This window comes from Haliotis rubra, unplaced genomic scaffold, assembly GCF_003918875.1.
Source record: "Haliotis rubra isolate DU_JTF1 unplaced genomic scaffold, ASM391887v1 Scf1353, whole genome shotgun sequence".
NCBI classification, from domain to species: domain Eukaryota; kingdom Metazoa; phylum Mollusca; class Gastropoda; order Lepetellida; family Haliotidae; genus Haliotis; species Haliotis rubra.
Genome location: NW_025765285.1, coordinates 67,785 through 89,275, shown reverse-complemented (window position 1 = coordinate 89,275; position 21,491 = coordinate 67,785). Strand labels below are relative to the sequence as shown.

The window sequence follows — 21,491 nt, the reverse complement described above, 5'->3', positions numbered from 1 at the left end:
GCTAATAGCTTGATTGTAGAAGGAAGGTATTTCACTCAGGATAAAGTGCTACAAATGGGCTCTTTTATATATGCACACTTTATTACAAGACGTTGCTCATACAAGACATGTGTATGGACTGTGGACTGTTGCTGTGAACGTTGTGCACTTACACACATGATGTAAAGTAAAGACACGCCAGTGTGCTACAAATAATCAATTTCTCAGGCAGAGAGTGCTGATGGCACATTTGATTTAATGCCTTTAAACTTGGAATAAGTGCACAAGATTCAATTAAGAAATAATAACGGTTAGTCCTTATCATTTTAAGAGATATGGTTAATATCACAGGACCACCTGTGAAAGGCCAGGAGATGTTTTTCACTGGATAAAGCATTCAGTTAACACTAGTCTTGATCAGTAAACAATGCTCTCTTCAACAAGTACCACCATGATCGTATTTCAACGGCTAAAATTTTGTTTTTAACAGTCAAATTCCAATTAGTTTTATCTCAGTCACCCAATAGTACGGACACTTATCAGAATGTGTCATTCTACAGGCGGCCTCAGATGGGTGATCTGGTGTTTACCAGGAGCCTGATAGAAGAGATGAACCAGGTGGACATGAGGGCTGAATGTTTCCCTCTATGTCACCGTCGGGAGTTGTGTAACCTGGTCTTGTACAATTCACTCACAAGGAAGTGCAGAGTATACACTGAAGCCTTTGGCTCGATCAGTGACGGCACAGTTGAAACTGGATGGCAGTACTATGGAAGTGAGTATTAATGAATAATTAAAAAAATACCCATTTGAACATTCTTTTTAAATGAATGTGATGTGTGGAGTTACCATTTTCCTAGGCTCTCACACAATTCTTTCGCCATGTTACTCCAAATTTCCACTTGTTTTCAGACATCATATATTGCAATCTTTAATGATATTTTAAGAACATACTGTCTTATGTTACCGCAATGTTGTGTTACTCATACAACGATACAACTGTTCAGCGAAAGTAATGCAGGAAATGATCTCGATTCGATTTCTTTTAACGGTAAAGTTTGTTTAATAACTTTGTTGGTATTTAGTCTACTTCTGAATTATGTTCTATTCGTCTCATGGGTGTACCAAAGAAGAATTCTGAATATAGCTCTGAGTAGGTGACCAATGAAGAATCTGTCAAAATGTTCACCAGTAGTAAAGTGAGTGAGTGAGTTAAGATTTATAGTCACATCGGCAATATTTCAGCCATATCGTGACTTAAAACGTAATATATTGATAATAAATGCACCAGTAGTAAAGATGATGACGAATGCCTCTAAACGAATATTACCGTTTGAATTTTGGGATCGAGAGTCAATCATTAAAACTTTTATCTGGACAAATTGGAATTTCAATCAACCATCGAAATGGCCCAGGCATGGGCTTCATGGCTCAACCTTTACTAAATGAAATTTAGACTGATGATATTTTGAGTGACTTGTGGACAAACGTCAGTAGTTTGAAGACTGTTCTTTGTCTCACTGGAAGCTAGTGTAGTTCTTTCAGCACAAGTTTTAACGAACCTTAGTGCACATGCGACCTGAGGCAATTGTTATTCATCATTTTTTTGTAAAAAAAGATGAATCGGTCATTGAAATCATTTTTTTGTAAAAGGATGAGTCACACAGCCAACGTATATGTTGATGGAAAACGAAATTACACAAACACAAAAATTAGTTGAAATTCCATATTTTTTACTCTTACAATGGTGATATGTGTTGAAGTGTCGACATCACGATGTACAAAAGCACAACAGCGCACATTTTTAGTGTTAACAGAAGAGTTGGACACTGTGGATGGCTGTAAATCCTAACAGTGTAACACGTCGGACGCCGGGGAGAGGGAGCCGCATCTGATACTCCTTCCTGAACACCCCGTCGACAGATATCTGTAACAACGTTGAACTGATGACATAAACGTCAACGTCATCATTGATAATTGATTTGAGTTGAGTTGGGCTTTACGTCACAACGTCACGGCATTATTCCGGCCATATAGTGACGAGAACAAGTCTGCATTAATAAGCATTTTAAGTGCAGAGTCAAAATGAGTTTGATTTCAAAAACATATATTCATTACATTGTCATTGAAAAACAGAAAGAGTAATAGCACTAAATTTAAAGGCAGGCAATTTGTTAGTCACATTACACAGTTACAATTTATGGTACAGATCAACTTCCCTTAGGTAGTTCACTATCAGATGAGCGCTCACGCGTGAGAACAGATCTTTCAGATTTGTTGCACTATAATGTGAGTCCCTCGCAGACGACAAGTCCACACAGTCAAGTAGAATATGCTTGATGGTGAAAGCCTCAACGCAAGAGACACACATTGGGGGCAAAACACCATCTGTTTTTCAGCAGATAGTCGTGAGTAAACCGCGACTGTGGCCAATACGGCATCGTCGCGAAATTATCTCATCTCGTCTTGACTGACAACCCAAGTAGGTATAACCAATTGTTGGCTTCAATTCATACAGTTTATTTCTTCCTACTTGAGTGTCCCACCTTTCTTGCATGAGGTCCCGAGTATAGCTTTTGATAGTGGGTTTGACATCAATGTACGCGATCAGCAGTGGAGATAAGGGCTTGTCAAGAGCTGCTTTTGCTGCAGCATCGGGTTTTGAGTGAGTGAGTTAAAATTTAAAGTCACATCGGCAATATCTCAGCCATATCGTGACGAGAACAATTTAATTGATATCAATATAAGAAACAATAAATTGAGAACATAAAAACCTCTCAGCGAAGGACAGTGAAACTACTAGAATATCACAGCTCTTAATTTAAAACTAGCACGCTGTCATAAAAATATATCAATATACACAACAACACAATATAAAAACAGGCTATTGATCGCCAACAACTGAAGGTAGATCACCATACCAGGGTGCAATCGGCTTTTGTGTAACCTGCTATGCCGACGTGACCCGGCAACCAGCAGAGGACGATGTCACATTGGCCAGTAGAAAGGTCGTTGTAAAGTTCTAAAATGTCCAGAATGATTGGGTGACTTGAAGTAACATTTTGAAGTGCTTGAAGGCAAGATAATGAATCTGTGAAAACGATGAAGTTTTTGGAATGATTCTGCTGTTTAATATAGGTCAAAGCTGAAAGATAGCTTTGGCCTCGGCAGTGAAAATGGAACTGTTGTCGGGAATCCTAGAGGAGACAGTCTTGGATCCAGTGACTGTAGCACTGGCAACTTGGCCCTCATCCTTGGATCCGTCTGTGAAAATGGATCTATGGGTGTCATATTTGGAACGTAACTGGTTGTATTCCTGCTGGAACACCAAAGGATTTGTTTCGGACTTTTTGAGTTTAGTGAGGGCAGGATCGACCTGTGGTTTCACCATCTGCCAGGGTGCTGAAGACAGGAGTCGGTAAGGTGCTATGATATTGAGATCAATTTTAGCTGTAGATATGTGTGGTTGAGTTCTGATTCCAAGTGGTGGAACCAGGCTTGGCAGTTTGGGAAACAGGTTTACATAGAGAGGGTTGAAAACGCAATTGTATGCTGGATTGGATTGATTTGAACGTAATTTAGTGATATATTGCAGTGAAAATTGAATGCGGCGTTGTTCAAGGGAAGGTTCGTTAATATACTTGAAACCGACGCACAGGGGAAACAGCTGTTCCTCTATCAAGATATAGTTTCACCACTGCTGACACCGTACTCTGACTTTTAACCAAATATCCAAGAATATATCAGTAATATCTGTGATACTGTAGTATGTATACTATTCATCGTGGACCGGTTTAACTCTCCACAATGTTTTCATTTTTGTATTGTATACAGTGTTTTCGTCACGATATGGCTGAGATATTGCCGATGTGACGTTAAATATTCACTCACTCACTGTGTAGATTGCAAGTTTGTCCAAAGCAATAATTGTTACACAAAATAGATCGAATATTGCTGTCAATATGGCAGCCAATGCCGCCATTAGTTTATTCGCCCATTACACATCTGATCACTTTTTTACGTTAATTCATATCGTATTTTCGCTGTGTTCCAAATGCATTTCCACACAATATAATTTTTTCACTCACTCACTCACTCACCCAAGAATATATCAGAGTGGTAATACAAGTGGAGTGGAACGCCCAAGAACAATCTTCGTGAAATTATACATACGTTAGGTTATAAACACGATACACTGCGACATGGAAATGACAAGTATATCTTTCTAAACATCAATGTATAAAACGGTAAGTAATGTTTAATTCCCAGATAATATTTTGGTGTTAAATATTAGTGAGCAGTTCATATAGCAATTCATGACCCGAATTTGGGCTTAAATTATGCAGAAAGCTGAGGCACAATAAGTTCCCATTGTTGTATAGGGGCTACTTGAGCAATTTATCGTCCATTTTGAATTTATAATGAGACACCTGGACACCTGGTGTGTCTATTTTTAGATGATGAGTCTTTGTCTCAGGTCTATAGTTAGATCTATGGTGTGAACATCTGGTGTGTCTATTTTTAGATGATGAGTCTTTGTCTCAGGTCTATTTTTAGACTCGGGTGGGTATATAAAGTCCCCCTCGAACAGTCCTCCATATCATTCTGACTTCAGTCGGGCTACGTACGGATCTTATGTTCTTGACTCTACTGATAGCTGTTTACCTCGAAGATGGAAACCATTCACCGTGAGAGTTGTGATAACGAGGTCCTGGTAACACTTCCAAATCCCAGATGCCATTTACATCTGGGGGACGACGTCTATGTGACAGCCAAGACATGGAATGGAAAACTAGAAATTCATGTGAGGAAGTACGAAGTGTACCCGAGTGGCAAGACCTACCCAACCAAACGAGGCATCGTGCTTACCTTGAAACACTGGCTGGAAGTGTCTAGTGTTCACATGCAGCTGAAACAGCAGGGAAGGTACTCACACGTCCATGTTGGAGGGAACATGTACGCTTCCTGGGACGACAATGGTATTGATGTGCGACAGTGGGAGAATGATCAGAAAAGTGGTAGAGTGATACCTACCAACCAATGTATTCTGTTGTCCCTAGATCAGTGGGAAAAGCTGGTAGATTGTGTAAGAGTCATGTCAGACTTTGTGCCAGAACTGAAGGACAGGGTACCCTGTATGCTTCAGGACGATCATCAAAACCAGATGGGGTACCTCCAGTGTTCCTTTTGCAACCCTAGTGACTACAGTTACTGGGTGTAAAGCCATTCTTGGTTTAGACGCTGTACTGTGTGGACGATGTTACCATTGGTCTGGGGTATCATGGATGTGTGGACATTACCCATTCGACAAGACTGTCGTTGCAGATTGCTGTGCAATCAAGACTGAATGGACTTCATTCCAGAAAAGACTCGATTCGTTTAAAGACTGGCCAGTGCAGATGAAACAGAGTCCTAGTCAAATGGCTCAGGCAGGATTTGTGTACTTAATCAGAGGGACGCTTGCAAGTGTTTTTCAATGTGGTCTCGTTCTCAAGAACTGGGAGTAGATGATGATCCCTGGGCCGAACATGAAAAATGGTCTCCACATTGTCCGTATTTGGCCCTGGTGGGAGTACCTTCAGAAAGAGGTGACCCGTTGGGGTAGTCATGTGGATTTGCAACCAAGAGTGTGATGTAAAATGTGTGACTATTGGAAATAAATCAATGTTAAGAGTATGTCTGCCTTGGTTGTCTATGTATAGTATAAATAGAGGTTGACTCAATACTAATCTCACTGAGATCCCAACCGCGATAAGAGTTTGTTTGCTTGAAATAGTATGGCTAGGCACGTGTTGAAGCATTACGAATTTTTAAGGTTCATGTTAATGTTTCAAGACATTGAGGAGATTCGACAAGACATCTTAGAAATGAACAGAGAACAGATTCTTGCCATCAATGGTATTATCAATAGGTTATTAAAGGGAAGATTACCAGTGACTCGATATGAAAGGCGTCGTTTCCTGAGGAAAAATGATAGAAATAACTATCTAGCTGCGTTACGAAGATTAGTTCACCTCTGTGGACAACAGACAGTAGGTGGAAGAGTCTTTTTGCCAGCAACATGCCAATCGTAGTATTTGTTTTGAAACCACAGTTTGTCAATGCACTTAGAGATGATGCCATTCAAAATGCCTGGTTGTATGATAGAGCATTGGCTTAGTATGTTTGGTACACCCGGTTTAGTTTGTCATAGTAGTGCATCCGAACCATCCTGGCAGCGATGTTGAAAGCTATACCAAGGTCAATGAAGATATCTATATAACAGGCCACAAGGACTATCTAACTTCATTTAGCCGTGGACCAGTGACAGTGACGCATCACCTCAGACCGCCTCCGTTTTCATCATGAATAATCCACAATACAAACTCTTCGTACTGGATGCCGAAAAATGGACACGATTTTACATGCTCAGGGCTGAAGGGAAAGGAGACCCTTATCATTCTATAACACGTGGAGGAGAAAAATCTGCCATGTTGTCTGTTGAACGATATTTGGAACTGTATGATCCAGAGTGGAAGAAAGACAAACAAAAACCAGAAACCACAGAACAACCTAAGATTAATTTCGTTACCCCTACTCAACAAGTGGTCGAACAAATCAAGGCTCTTATTCAGATGCAGAAGAAAGGGGAATCTAAGTTGGAAGTTCCTCCCAGTTTCCCATATGAAGAAACGGAAGACGACTTTTTTAGATAAAAAAGCAGTCAGTAGACATTGTTCCCTGCCATTTAGACTCGGACCACCATGCAGTCAACAACGTGTCCCGTGTGCTATATGACTTTTTCCAGGACAGACAATATGTTGAGACATAGAAGACAGAAACATCAACAACCCTCTCCTCCTCCTCCTCCTCCTCCTCCTCCTCCTCCTCCTCCACAACCACAGCAGCAGCAGCAGCAGCAGCAGCAGCAGCAGCAGCAGCAGCAGCAGCAACTACATTCATCAGAAAGTATTACCCAGGCATTGGAAGAATGTAGGTTGCGACATCCATTCTCCATGATTGTCTCAGGGCCCACCTCCTGTGGGAAAACCTACTTAGTGAAACAGATTCTAGAAAGGATGAACATTAAACCTTATCCTGAACGTATTATATGGCTCTACAAACGATGGCAGCCCTTGTATAATGCCATTCAAACCCATGTTTATCCCTATGTGGAATTTCATCAAGGCCTTCCTTCTGATCTCGAAAAGGATGCATTTCTAGACCCCCATGTGGTGAACGTGGTTATCCTCAATGACTTAATGTCTACTGCCAGCAAAGATCCACGCATTACAGATCTGTTTACGGAAGGAAGTCATCATCGTAATCTTCTCAGTGATCGCTTTGAACCAGAATTTGTATTTCAGTAAGGATCCCACACAACCAAAGAAACTGTCATTATCTGCTTCTGTTCAACAACCCTATCGCATCAACAACCCATCATGACTTTGGCGCAGGCAAATGTATCCAGGTAACACAGACCATTTCATGGAGCCATTTCAAAGGGAGCTACCCAGAAGCCTTATGGCTACTTGTTGGTTGATCTAAAACCCCAAACACCACCCCATAGGCGACTTTGTCCCAATGCATTCAATTTAAAAGGACACCTCCAAGCCAGGGCAATTCAGTCCGAGTTAGATGTTCAGCGTGAGCAGACGTGTGAAGAAAACCTCTCAACCATGCCAACTTGTAATGCCTGTGGACTCGTGTTTCAAGATGTGCAAGATTTGCAAAAACACAGAAGAAACTGGTGTCCCGAAAAGTCTTCAGTGGGTCCTCCTGGGATACCCCAAGTGAAAAGGCAGTGGGAGGAAGACAACAACTTCTCACCTGTGAAGAGACCACGTCCTCTGTCGGATTGTGACTATTGTGGTCAAGTGTTTAGCACTAACCATAATTTACAAAGACATTTACACGATAAACAATGTCCTGAAATGGAATATGAGGACGATGATGTTGAATCATTAAGCGATGTCACACATGGCAACAGGAAAAATAAGATGGCTGATCTCGAAGAGCAAGGTATAAGACAAATGTATTCACGTACACGTGAGCTGAATAAAGACTTTTTGGATGAGAAACGACAGCTGTACATAAAAAGAGGTTTAAACGAAGACATGATTCAAGCCAAACTGAACAAATTGATGTGGAGCACGTTTAAAGAGACGTATGCCCGATTATTACTTATCTGTACCATATGCAGTATGGTCCAAAGACAGAAGGAATACTGAAACAAGTAAAAGACACAAATAATATGTATCATGAAGTGATTTCAAAATTGTACCAATATAAGTCTTGGGTCGAAGGCATGACCGAAGATGAAGACATAACATCTGATGAAGAGAGTGAAGGACAGGTGGATGATGATGAAGGGTAATAAGACAACAGATGTAAAGTAGGCATTTGGGAGAGCTCCTATCCTAATGTCTACTCATTCGAAACGGAGCTAATAAACAATGAAATCTGTATATCTCTCTTGTTTCTTAATGTATTGTACCCTGGGTTACCCTTCAGTAACCCATGCTTGTCATAAGAGGCGACTGACGGGATCGAGTGGTCAGGCTCGCTGGTTGACACATGGCACATGGTGTAGAATGACGCTCATGCTGTTGATCACTGGATTGTCTGGTCCAGGCTCGATTATGTACATTATGTACAGACCACCTCCATAGAGCTGCTGAGAGTGTACTAGACTCACTGAATGTATTGCTGTAGGATTGACTGTTGTACAATTCTTGGTTTTTATAATACCAATTTCAACCCTATTTCACTGAATCCACATATTCTTAACATGATCATACTATTATCAGACATACAAGTTTCAGTTTAAACGTCATTCCTGTTGATTGAATGCAAGATAACCACTGTTTCAGTTCATGGTATTGAAGATAACAACTGTTACAGTTCATTGTATTGAATACAACAACAATTTTAATGATCTGTAATGAATATATTTATATACATATATATATTAACGGTTTATAAATACATAAGCTATTACACTAGTGTTGTAAAGCCATTTTGGTCTACAAAGCCGTTTTGGACATGTAGCCGGTTTGGACATGTAGCCATTTTGAGTCAGAACCGTTTGCGAACCGGTTTGATAGACCCTTTGCGATCCAGTTTGACAGAACCGGTTTTAGGCAGGGCTGTTGGCGCCAAGCTTGAATGCTCTTTTGTTCACCGCCGTGTGCAGCCGGTATGTTGTGCTGTGCGTGTTTAGGTATTCTGGCGGTTTCATGACCGTTTAAAACAGCACAGTAGGTGTGGAATTTATGTGATGGATCATTCTCTATTCTAATTTGTGAGTATTTTTGCGTATGAACGTATTGTGTGAATAATGTTGTTGACGACAGTATCGTGAGTACACATGTTAACAATGCGAGTACATCTACGCACTAAAATTGGTTTTATACAAGCTTTAGTTTAGAAAAAAACGATGAATCTAGGGAAAGGTTCTGATTATGATTGGACTGTGTTTATTGTGTTGGGATTTAATGATTCGTGGCAAACGGGAGTCATGTCAACTTTCTATCGATCGTATCCTGTGTGTTGTATCGGGCTGTGTTTATTCATGTGATTGTGTGTGAGTTTTAAAGTAGGCTCATGGCATATGTGAGTCATGTGTAATCAACTTTCTATAGGTTGTATTCTGTGTGGGCTGTATTTATTCATATGATTATGTGGGATTTTAAAGTAAGTTCATGGTGACTCGTTCTACATGGGATATTTTGGTGAGAAGCATGCTGTGAGTGATTTCGCGATGAGTTTCAACATTATACTCAGTTTTTTTGATCGGCGGGCATGGCTAGGAATTTGTTATGTGTTTAAATCTATATATTTATCATTTTTTTCAAAATGGCGGCGGGGGACGCGATCTATGACCTGGTTTCTTCAATGGGCGTGAAGGCCGTCATGCTTCTCGGTTCATTGAACGTAGGGAGAGGCAATGTTATGGCAGAATGAACATGGCACACCTCACTCGGAGGCTGTGGCAAATTAAAAGAAAGTATTAACATGGACACTCGGTAACATGTATTTGAAGTTATTTTATTTTTCACTCCATTATACGCTTGTTTTCTTAATCTTCATGCTTGGGTGGGAGAGGGGATTCCCTTCCCGTAAACATAGCTTTGAATGGCTGTAGGTCGGACTTACGGGTGGGCAAATGAGTCATTCATTGTTGGAGTACAGTATGAATCAATCTGTTTCTTCACATGAATGGGTTACTTGTTCCAACCCCTCTAAACATCTAGATTTACCACCACTGTTTGCCTCCCTTAACAATGGATATGATGAACAGAGGTGAGTTGACTTCATGTACACTAGTCTTTATCCCCAACACTCGTTCAATCTGATGATGATGTAAATCTTAATCTGTGTTACGATGTATTCTGTGTTACAATGTAAGGACTGAAGGTAGGACGTTGTATGCATTTGAATTTCACATTTTTAATAGTTATAGTTAGTCAGACGGGAATTGATACTGCGATAATGGGCGCTCGCTTTGAGATTAAAGAGAAATACACTGGTAGTATAATGTGTAGTGACTCCATTGTATAATCCAAAGATGTTTTGTAATCCAGTGAGAAATATACACAATGTTTAATTACTCCAGAGATGTGTAGTTGAGAGGCTGATGAAAATATAAACCCAGTAGACAGTATAATCCAAGGTTGATTAGTAATCCAGTGCACACAGTATAATCCAATGAGAAATACACTGGTATATCCACAATGTGTAATCACTAGGTGTAGTGACTGAAACTGTGTATGGAGGGCTGTTCAGGGGGACCTTTTATTATTCTAAAAATAGACACACCAGATGTTCACACCATAGATCTAACTATAGACCTGAGACAAAGACTCATCATCTAAAAATAGACACACCAGGTGTCCAGGTGTCTCATTATAAATTCAAAATGGACGATAAATTGCTCAAGTAGCCCCTATACAACATCCCATGATGCCGGTAAGGTGGTCTGGCTGCTATTTGTTTGTAGACTATTTAATTCTCTGATTAGAATAAATGTTTGTTTTAATATTGGCGTGGTTTATGTTAGAACTTAACTGAGATACATACATTAATGTTTTATTGTCTTTCATTGGCAGGTATTTCATAATAACAACGTTGTTTTCATTATAATATGGCTGCTAATTCTACATATGTTTGAGGTCAGGTCCTCCGATGCCAGCTCTCTAATGAAAGGAGTTCTTTGTTATTGTGTCTTTACAGAATGAATATGCTTGTTCATCTTTCAGCTTCAACTCTGAAGAGACATGCATCTTGGTTGAAGTGCTCATTCCACACTCCACTACTTCAATGTGACAATTGACATATAATAATGGATTTGCGCCTTGTTTGCACCATACGGTGCTCAATTTGACTTTGAGTGTACGTGTGTCCCATGTGGTGTTTTAGCATGTACTAAACGCAAAGCCAGGAACTTGTCAAAATCCCACTAAGGACTATGGAAACTGCCTTAGAAATGGAAAGTGTATGCCATTCTGCTTATGTATACATAGTGTCATGTCATAATAACAGCTCAGGGCATCGGGTGGGATCCAGTTTTGGCCATGAACACAGCTTAGTAGTTGGTGGTTCAAAGTCTAGTTTCTTCCTAGTTGTCACCCTTTGACAGAAAAGTGGCTTTGAAGAGCATCACTTCACTTTGCCATACCATAACAGGACATCATGTGTAGAAGAACAGTTATCTTTGATGGTCTATGCAAGTATTATCAAAATTTCAGTTTCTGTCTGTTGCTTTCATAATTATATATTGTAAAGTTCACCAGTGAGCTACCCACCTTAAAGGAAGTGCTCGCTATCTCGATGTCAAGCTCGTAGTTGTTGATGTTGTCCACATCGATTTGGTGTTCGTCATCCACCTCTCCATAGACTCCGCCTTGCCTCGTGTTAAAGGCCAGCCTTGGTGGTGAATAGTTCCATCGGAGGGACAAGGTGAGTACACGGTCATTGTTGGGCAGCTCAAAAGATACCTTATTCCTGTACGTACATCATAAAAAGCGATCTCAACATTATATTATGTCGCCATGACATTCCTGTGTACAGCTGAATAGCTGACATGTTGGGATATTTCTATGTCTGTTGTTTCGTGCCATGACATAAATGAGAACTAATGTATAGTTGACTTGCTGTCATGTTTGAATGTTTGTCATCTGCTGTCCTGACATCGACGTTTACTACTCTGCAGACATTTAAGGATGCTTGCTTTAAGAATCTCTTGCCTTGGTATATGTGTGTAGTACTGTATAGTTCACAGTAGTTAAATGGTTCGCTCGTAATGCCTAAGGCCCGGGTTCGATTCTCCAGAGTGGTACGATGTATGAGGTAACATGAGTACAATGTATACAATGTATCAAGCACAATAGCCCAACCGTGATATTGCTTGAATATTGCTAAAAGTGAAGCAAGACTAAACTCACTCACTCGCTCACATATAGTGATGTTTTAATGTTTCCTATCTTGTGCCTTAAAAGACGTGTTTGTAGCCGGTTATAATTACGTTTACTTCTACATACGATTCGAACTACGAACCACTGTTCCTCTTTACACTTCACATGCACAATTTGACCACCATGCACTTAGTCGTTGAACCTTAGTGCAACAGAGGGTAACACAATGCACAGATATGTCACATGACAACCAATTCCAAGCTACAACGTATATTTACATTCAGTTAACCACTTCACATATATTTCAACAATTCCCTTACCACGTGGTGATATCTCCTGCAACCGAGATCCTGAACGTCATGCCTGCAACCAGGTCAATGGGTAGGACTTCAGTTCGTGTTGTTGCTGAATCCTGTAAAACAATCACAATTGTGTGACTTTAACGGGGCATTTAACTTCATTATAAGAAACATTTGCATGTGTTTTGTCCACATGGAACAACCTAGTTGATGTTGATCGATTTTGTCATAATCATTCGTTATATAAAATTGCAGTTCGATGCATAACCAGTCCATGCATAAATACATGTTGTAAGTACTTCCCCTTAATCGCCCATTCATAAACAAATGTTACAAGTACTTCCCCTTAATCGTCCATGCATAAACACATGGCACAAGTACTTCCCCTTAAGCATCCATGCATAAACAAATGTTACAAGTACTTCCCCTTAATCGTCCATACATAAACACATGGTACAAGTACTTCCCCTTTAATCGTCCACGTATAAACACATGGTACAAGTACTTCCCCTTAGTTGTCCATACATAAACAAACGTTACAAGTACTTCCCCTTAATCGTCCACGCATAAACACATGGTACAAGTACTTCCCCTTAATCGTCCACGTATATATACATGTTACGTCCCCTTAACAGAACATGTCAGCATTATTCTGTCTGAATGAGGAATAGTTTAATCGTGATGAACAACAGGAAGATGAAACAGACTTGATTTGAGGTGAAATACTTTTTAGCAGAATATATAAAGAGTGAATTTAGTTTTACGCCACACTCAGCAATATTCTAGCTACATGGCGGCTTTACTTCAGACAGAAGTACTCAAGTGTAGCACAAGGTGTGAGATTAATTTTTATTCAGTATTTCGGGCCTAAAGGCCTATAGTACAAATACACGTGCTACAATTATATGCACGTGGTGGTTGTGGTGACATTTCTTGCATTGAATATATGTATTAAATAAATTCCAATAGATTTGATAATATCAATAGTTTTAAAATTTAACAGACTGGACAATATTTGTTCATCTCCTACAGGTGTTGATACAAATGATAAATACTTACTTCTTAAATCTAAATACTTGGTACACACCAAAAATACATTAAGTTCACTTTCAATATTACCTGTATTACAATTTTTACATCACTGAAAGCTCAATTGGGTTTGCGTAAATAATGAATTCTAAAATCATGAAAGCCAATTCTAAATTTACACAACGCCTGTATTAACGATTTGTCTTGTAGATTCATAATATAAAACTCCGGTTCTAACAAAGATTTATGAGAAGAATAGTGTTCTAAAAAACTTGAATTGTTTATAGACATTCTTGAGGAACTAGGAACACATACAAATACCAAACTTATCATGGAGGATCACTTTGAGATCGTAAAAGACTGCAAGGGTGCTCCACTGAAGGAGATGCAAGAGCAACTGATATCACATTCATGTACACCATAAAAGCAAGGGCGCTCCAAGGTATCATGGGGTATAAGAAGAACGAAAAACAGGTTCATGCCTAAAAAAAACAAGACAGTCGGGATAATGTATAATGCTATAACATGGGGGTGCCAATGTTTCACGATGTGCACGAGGAATCAGAGCCTCGTCCACAAAGCGATCGTAGCGCTACGGCTGTCGTAGGTCTGTGTTAAAGTGTGGGAGTTACATCTTAGGGTTACGATCGCTGTGAGGGACAGGGTCCAGGGTCATGGTGAAACCTACCAAAGACGGCACGGGCGTGCCAATGTGGCATGCAGTGCATCTGATCCTGACACTTTCCCAAGATCCATCTCGCAGACAGGATGATGTTCTGTTAGCAGCAACGACGTTAAAGGGATGCTGACAAACGTTTCCAACGGCTGTGTTGATGATGTCTGCATCTGTACGAGCATTAGCCAGTCTGTACCCGTCACACGACACTGAAACATTGTACGTAGTATGGTTTGAACTGTTTGGGTCAGCTGGATTCTTCATACTAATCGCAATGGTGTTTTCATAAAATTACCAATATGCTAGAAGGTTTGGGAAATTTTAATGTTTAATTTCCTGACTGTTTGAAAAGTATTCTGCACACCTGAGATCAACATGTCGATCATAATATTGTTATCGTTTTCGTTAAACCTTACTCATTCCTGTGTAGTTCACTCAGTGAGTGAGTGAGTTTAGTTTTACGCCGCACTCAGCAATTGTCCAACTGTATGGCGGCGGTCTGCAAAAATTCGAATCTGGACCATACAATCCAGTGATCAACAGCATGAAGCATCGATCTGCGAATTCTAACCTGGACCTTCACGGGTAAGATCATTCAGTGGTAAGTATCTTGTGTCAGTTTAGACTTTAGGCACGCTCGTGCAACTCGATTATCAAGTCTGAATATGAGTGTAGAGATCATCAGAGGTCTGAATATGAGTGTAGAGATCATCAGAGGAAAGTGAAGTGGTAATATGAGAACCCTTACCGCCATAGCACTGCCATCCAGGCTGAGAGGAGCCGTCACTACTTGAGTCAAAGGCTTGCGAGTGCAGTCTACACGTTTTGGTGAGAGGGTTGTACAAGACCAGGTTACACAGAACCCGCCACTGACACCGAGAGAAGCATTCAGCCCTCATGTCCAACTGGTTCATCTCTTCTATCAGGTTCCCGGTAAACACCAGATCGTCCATCTCAGACCTTCTGTGAAATGTCACATTGGTGCAAGTGTCCATGTTGTACACCAACTGACTTAAAGCACTGGAAACATTAGTGACACAGAACAGAACGTAGACAGTTAGCAGTGACATCCTGGTGTACATGACGTTCATATCTACCTCGCCCTTAACCAGAAAGTCACATACCTCAGACACACTCACATCTGGCGGATCCAACTACCCATTTGATGTAGGAACAGTTTCATATCGGCGACTATAGCAAAATGATGACGTAGTAGGTGAACACTACATGACTTGTCAGTTGTACATAGTCGATATTTTTGGGAAATAATATTTATGCTTCTCCTTCTAAATAGAACTTTCCAGTTAGTATTGCACAGTAACGATCGCATGTTTGTCACCAAAGACGTCCATGTCAATACATTTAATTTTCGCTGTTTTCCTTAAGTATTGTTGAATATTTCCTTGTGACCAGTATGTTTATTGATTTAACAAAAAGTAACAGAAAGAAAACGACTTGAAATCAATAACATTTTCTGATGAAAATTAACTTGGATGGTACTGTAGAATGACTTTGTTCAGACCAACGTGGGTCTCTCCTGATGTATGGCAACAACTGAAGTAATGAAGTATCGATGGATATCGCACCGTGAAGCGTGAGACAATAAACACGTACATGCAGGTAACCATTGGCTCCAGGGATGTCGGATGTATATACAAACAAATCTATGATGTCTTGAATATACTCCAATGTGTCCGCTCTCATCCAAAGTATTATTTCTGTTCCTAGCAAGTATCAAGTCAATCCAAAGGTAAGCGTGTTGTGCTTGTTGACAGCAATTAAACATATTCTTGCCAATAGCCGATGGGTGTTATTGTTGAATACTGACTTCGTCTTTGGCTCAGGTAATGCATTAGGAAGTAAATATCAATAAACATTAGTGACGCAGTATCTTGCATTGCTATCTATTCTCTTATGGCGTATTTTGTTCTGAAGTGTTGCCTTATGGCAACATGTCTGTGTCAATGTGTGTAAACGATGGACTGTAATGGGAATACCCCAGGGATCGGTACTCGGTCCGCTTCTTTTCATAGCATACACGACCGATGTGGCAGACGTAATAGACAAACATGGCAGTTTCCATCATTCGTTTGCAGATGACACCCAACTTCAGAAAAACTCAACTCCCAAGGACTTTCACACTGGTCTTCATAAAATAACAGACTGTACTAAAGATGTTAAGTCATGGATGACAAACAACTTGCTAAAGTTAAATGATGACAAAACTGAGGTGATGGTTGTTGGATCCAGGCAAATGCAAAAACAAATTACCACCAGTACTGTTCTGGTAGCAGATGCAGAGATACAACCAGTGGACTCTGTTAAAGACCTTGACTCACACCTGGCGATGGACACTCATGTAAATCAACTCTGCAGAATATGGTTCTTTCATCTACGAGCCATTGGCAGAATACGCCATCTCATCAGTCGTGATGCAGCACACGGTCTGGTCCAGGGACTTGGACAGGTATTGCAATAGCCTCCTTTTTGGTATTTCTCAGAAGCTGCTATCAAAATTGCAAAATGTCCAAAATACAGCCTCCCGAATCATAAGCAGAACTTCAAAGCGCTCACACATAACACCTGTCATGAAAAACCTCCACTGGCTGCCTGTTAAATCAAGAATTGACTTTAAACTATTGTGTTTTGTCTACAAATGCCTCAATGGCATAGGCCAAGAATACTTGAAAGAATTTCTTACCCCATACACTCCAGAAAGACACCTCCGTTCTCAGAATCTTAACCTACTCTCTGTGCCTCGGTTCAAACTGCAAACTTTGCCCCTCTACTCTGGAACTCTCTCCCTATCACCATTAAATCAGCAGTTGACTTTAACTTCTTTAAACTACTTCTCAAGACTCATCTGTTTTCACTGCATTATGACTAGCTACTAGTCCCTCATTGTATATATGTATATTATCCACTCACTTTGTTGGCGCTTTGAGCATGGGCCTTGTGCATGGAAAAGGCGCATTATAAGTTCACATTTATTATGTTTTACAGATTACAGATTGTATGCAGCAGAGAGAGTTCGGGTGATCCTGGCACAGTCAAGCTGGTAAGGCTCATCATCAGCTCAGGGCCCTTGCCCCCTCTACACGCAGCCCAGACAGCGAATGGGACTTCTCCCAGGAAACGCTGCCTAGTCGAACCCACCAAGAACTTTCCGGAGAATATGAAGGGTCCCCAACACTGCAGCCTTCTGCATTACCCAGAGTGTCAGAAGGGCTGTGCTCCCGGTGGAAAAACCCGGGCACTCTCCTGATCTGCGCCAAATGATCAGGAGGTACCAAACCTTGGGCACCGAGAACAATGGGGAGCCTGACGACAGTGTACTTGGGATGCAAGCGAGACATTTCAAAGGCGAGGTCCGCATATTTATCATGCTTTTCCTTGATCTTGTCAATCACATTCCTGTCAAAAGGGACAGAAAATTCAATGATATATATAAATTCATTGGCTTTATCAAAAAGGACAAGATCAGGTTTGTTGGCAGGAATTCTTCTGAGGCTGTATATTGGCCTATTCCACAGAAGTTTGAAAGCATCATTTTCCATGACGCCCTGGACATTTTCAGGGTCGTACCATGGATGGACCTCGGAGTCAAAGCCACAGGATTATTAATAATTATCGATTTTAAGGAAGGAAACTACTTCACAGCAACTGCAGCTTCAGAAAAAAATGAAACGAGTTTGGAACATCCCCGTTGTCCCGTTGTAATCACTAAGTAGCGGTTTATAGGAGTAGATGACAACTCGAGAAGTCCATAAATGAATTGTTTGGTCAAGATGATTATTGTCATACAGACACCTTACAACTGGATATTACAGTTCGCAGATTTAAACAACAAATACTTGCTATTTCAGAGACCAATGGAGACATATATACCACATAAATATACTCCCCAGGATAGCTTAGTGATAAAAGTATAAATACCAGTCGAGAAGTGCAGTTCATTCCACGCCCATTAAGTCTTTTATTTACATTTGAAAATGAGTGTCGAAAAAGAGGCCCTTCCTTCACAATACGTTTCTTCCACGGATCATGTTTTGATTCCCTGACACAGAACCCAGCACTGCTTGGCACCAATCAGCAATAAGTCGGCAGCCTACAAACACGTCTGACTAGATAATTCAGATACAGCATCACGAACAACTGATATACAATAGTACAGAGTATGAGTGATATTTAAGGGTACGGCCTGTGTGGAAGAGCACCTACAAGGTCTTGCCGTTTCTGCGATATTTGCTTGTAGTTAGCTGAATGATAAACAAGTATAAAAAGAGCATTGCGTATGTCATATTTCATCATCGTCTGAATAATCTTTAAGTTTATGATTAACGTAAGCAAAACCTTGAGCACAAATCTTAGCGTTTCAGTCAGATTACTTTGGAGTCAGCTGAATGACATTTAAGTTTAAAACATGTGTAAAAACAGCTAACGTAGGCAAGTGAGTTCGTTTAAAATTGCCTCTCTTCACCAAGCAGATAATGGATACCCGGGGAAATAAATCGTGAGACTGTTAACTTCCCAGCGCCTAACGTTGAGCTTGGGTTATCTGGGGTAATAATGATCAGAATGTCCTGGAAAAGGCGCGATACAAAAAATAAATATCATTAAAAGAGCACATGCAACAATCTTACCGTTTCTGTCATATGTGTCCGAGGTCAGGTGAATGTTATTTAACTTAACCACCTGTGTAAAAAGATACATATGACAAATTGGTCCCACAGGCATCTGGGGACACATTCATTTCCCAGCATGCGTACAAGCTGTGGGTTCGGCTGGTGTACTGTACAAGGGAAACATTGCACACGAGCCAGCATCACATTACAGTTGTATGTTTGTCATGGTCAGTGTGCACTGTGTTAATGTTACCCGCAGGCTGTTGTAGCCGAGCAAGGTTTTAAATATGGTCTAATGTGATATTGTGAAATGTTTCAGCAATCCATGAGTTCAAAGGACAGACACACACTCTCTGTGCATTCCGTCATGGAGGTTGTAGGTATGTACGAAATCCATCCGTAGAAAGGTTTTAGAAATAAAGGTAATAATTGTTGTGATAGGACGTGTAGAGGTGGTAATGTTAGTAGTTGTGGTAGCATTGCAGAAAGTGAGTTTTTTACGCCAAATCGGCAATTACTCATCCAGCCCGAGAGTCCAGCCTCCATGATCATCCCTGATATATAAAGGTTGAGTGGAGATAGAGAGACCTTCCTGTAATTTGGCGGGGAAGAAGACATTCCTAGCCGCATATTGATCTTCTCTATGCCGAGAAATCTGGCTCGTCTGTCGAGATCATCCCATTGATTCGCGGATGGAACGTTTAAGACTGCCCCACATCTGTACCATCAGTTATTCACCATGCACTGCCTGACAGCTGATGCTATTATAATGTCCTTATATACCTCTGATTTTTCAACACAGTATGTTTATCTCCGTCTGACATCACCGTGTTATTAAGATTAAATATATATAAATATACATACTGTGTTCGAAATTCAGAGGTATAGAACGTGATTATATACCCCCTGAATGACTTTAATTAACCAATCACAATCCAGTATTTACAGTAGTCATGGTAGAAATAGGAGGTAAACATACTGAGTTGGAAAACCAGAGTTATATAACGACATTATAATAGCTCCAGATTTAATGTAAAACCATATGCGTCGCGTTAGGTTTTAAATGAAAAAATAGAGCTATTATAATTTCGTTTTATATACCTCTGATTTTTCAACACGGTATGTTTATCTCCATTCTACCATAACCGCGTTATTAAGATTAAAACAAAAATACATACTGTGTTGGGAAATCAGAGGTATATACGTGATTATATACCTCTAAATGACTTTAATTAACCAGTCACAATCCAGTATTTACTGAAGTCATGGTAGAATCACCATTCACTGCCTGACAACTGATGGTGTTGTCCTATGTGTGCTTGCCCTCTTGCGTAGCACGCAGGAGCTTACCTACTGGGAAGTATTTTCACGGATGAAGGACTTGTGTGATTGTGCTCCTGATTCATTCATGCTGGACTACGAGAGGGACATGTGGAATGCTGCTGTGGCAGAGTTCCCCGATGCTGAGACCAATGGATGTTTCTATCACTTGAGCCAAATTGTCTATAGACGGATCCAGAGTTCAGGCCTACAGGCAGTAGTGGATTATGTATAGCACCAGAGTACGCTAGATTGCCTACCCCGAACCAACAATCACATCAAGGGGTGGCACCGGCGCCTCTTAACCAACATGTCTCAACCATCCATCTGGAGGTTCCTGGACGTCCTGAGACGAGAATAAGCCCTCAGTGATCACACAGATGCTGTCAGAGATGAATTTTGCGCCATCCCGGAAGCAATACAGAGATTGCCAACAACGACTGCAAGAAATCCCCACTGACTACCCAAGTTGAATGTGTGTGGACTTTCTGCGCAGTGTGCCGACAGCATCAGGATGTAACGAACTTTGAGAAATGTGTTCTGTGTACATGAACACATGTAATTGAACATTTATTTACTAGTGCTGTGACTGCAAACATGATTAGCGCAATGATAAGTGTATTATGAAAGTAACAGCACAAGCTTCATATGCAACTCCATTTAATACATTGCTATTTTAATAGTGATTGGTCTTAAATTCTAGATCTGTCTTGTGTTGCTGAAATTTGGTTTTATAGAATAATATGTTATTATTTGTTATGCTTCCTTGTGAAACTCAATAAAAATTGGTAAAAAGACCGAGTTAATTTCTTATGTTTTGGGTGGCAGTTGTCCTAGACCCCATATCGTGACGAAAGATCAATACATGTGATCAAATCCTCTAGTGTGGTCACACATATTTACATATGTTGTTAAAACAGTCATGTTTATGTGACATTTATAATTATATATTCATTAAGTAAGCCTTCAAATCATACATGGATGAGTTATATCATCAAAATGTAAATACTAATGACATCGGTTGCATATATCAATAATTTTTGACACTATTCAAAAATAGAAACGCAAAGGCCAAACATAAGGACATGTATTCAGCGTATTTAAATGTACATAAGTCGATTAAGGTGAGGGAAATTCGACACACGGATAAACACATGTATTGTCGGCA

The 21,491-nt window shown here is 40.3% G+C and overlaps 1 long non-coding RNA gene across 1 annotated transcript; it reads left to right on the top strand.

The window, feature by feature from the left end:
- Window positions 1-1,232: 1,232 nt before the first annotated feature.
- On the top strand, window positions 1,233-19,984 carry LOC124267993. Its single transcript, XR_006896172.1, has 4 exons — window positions 1,233-1,243; window positions 4,991-4,994; window positions 11,799-11,813; window positions 19,892-19,984. It is a non-coding gene; the product is annotated as an uncharacterized LOC124267993 (long non-coding RNA).
- The last annotated feature ends 1,507 nt before the right edge of the window (window positions 19,985-21,491 follow it).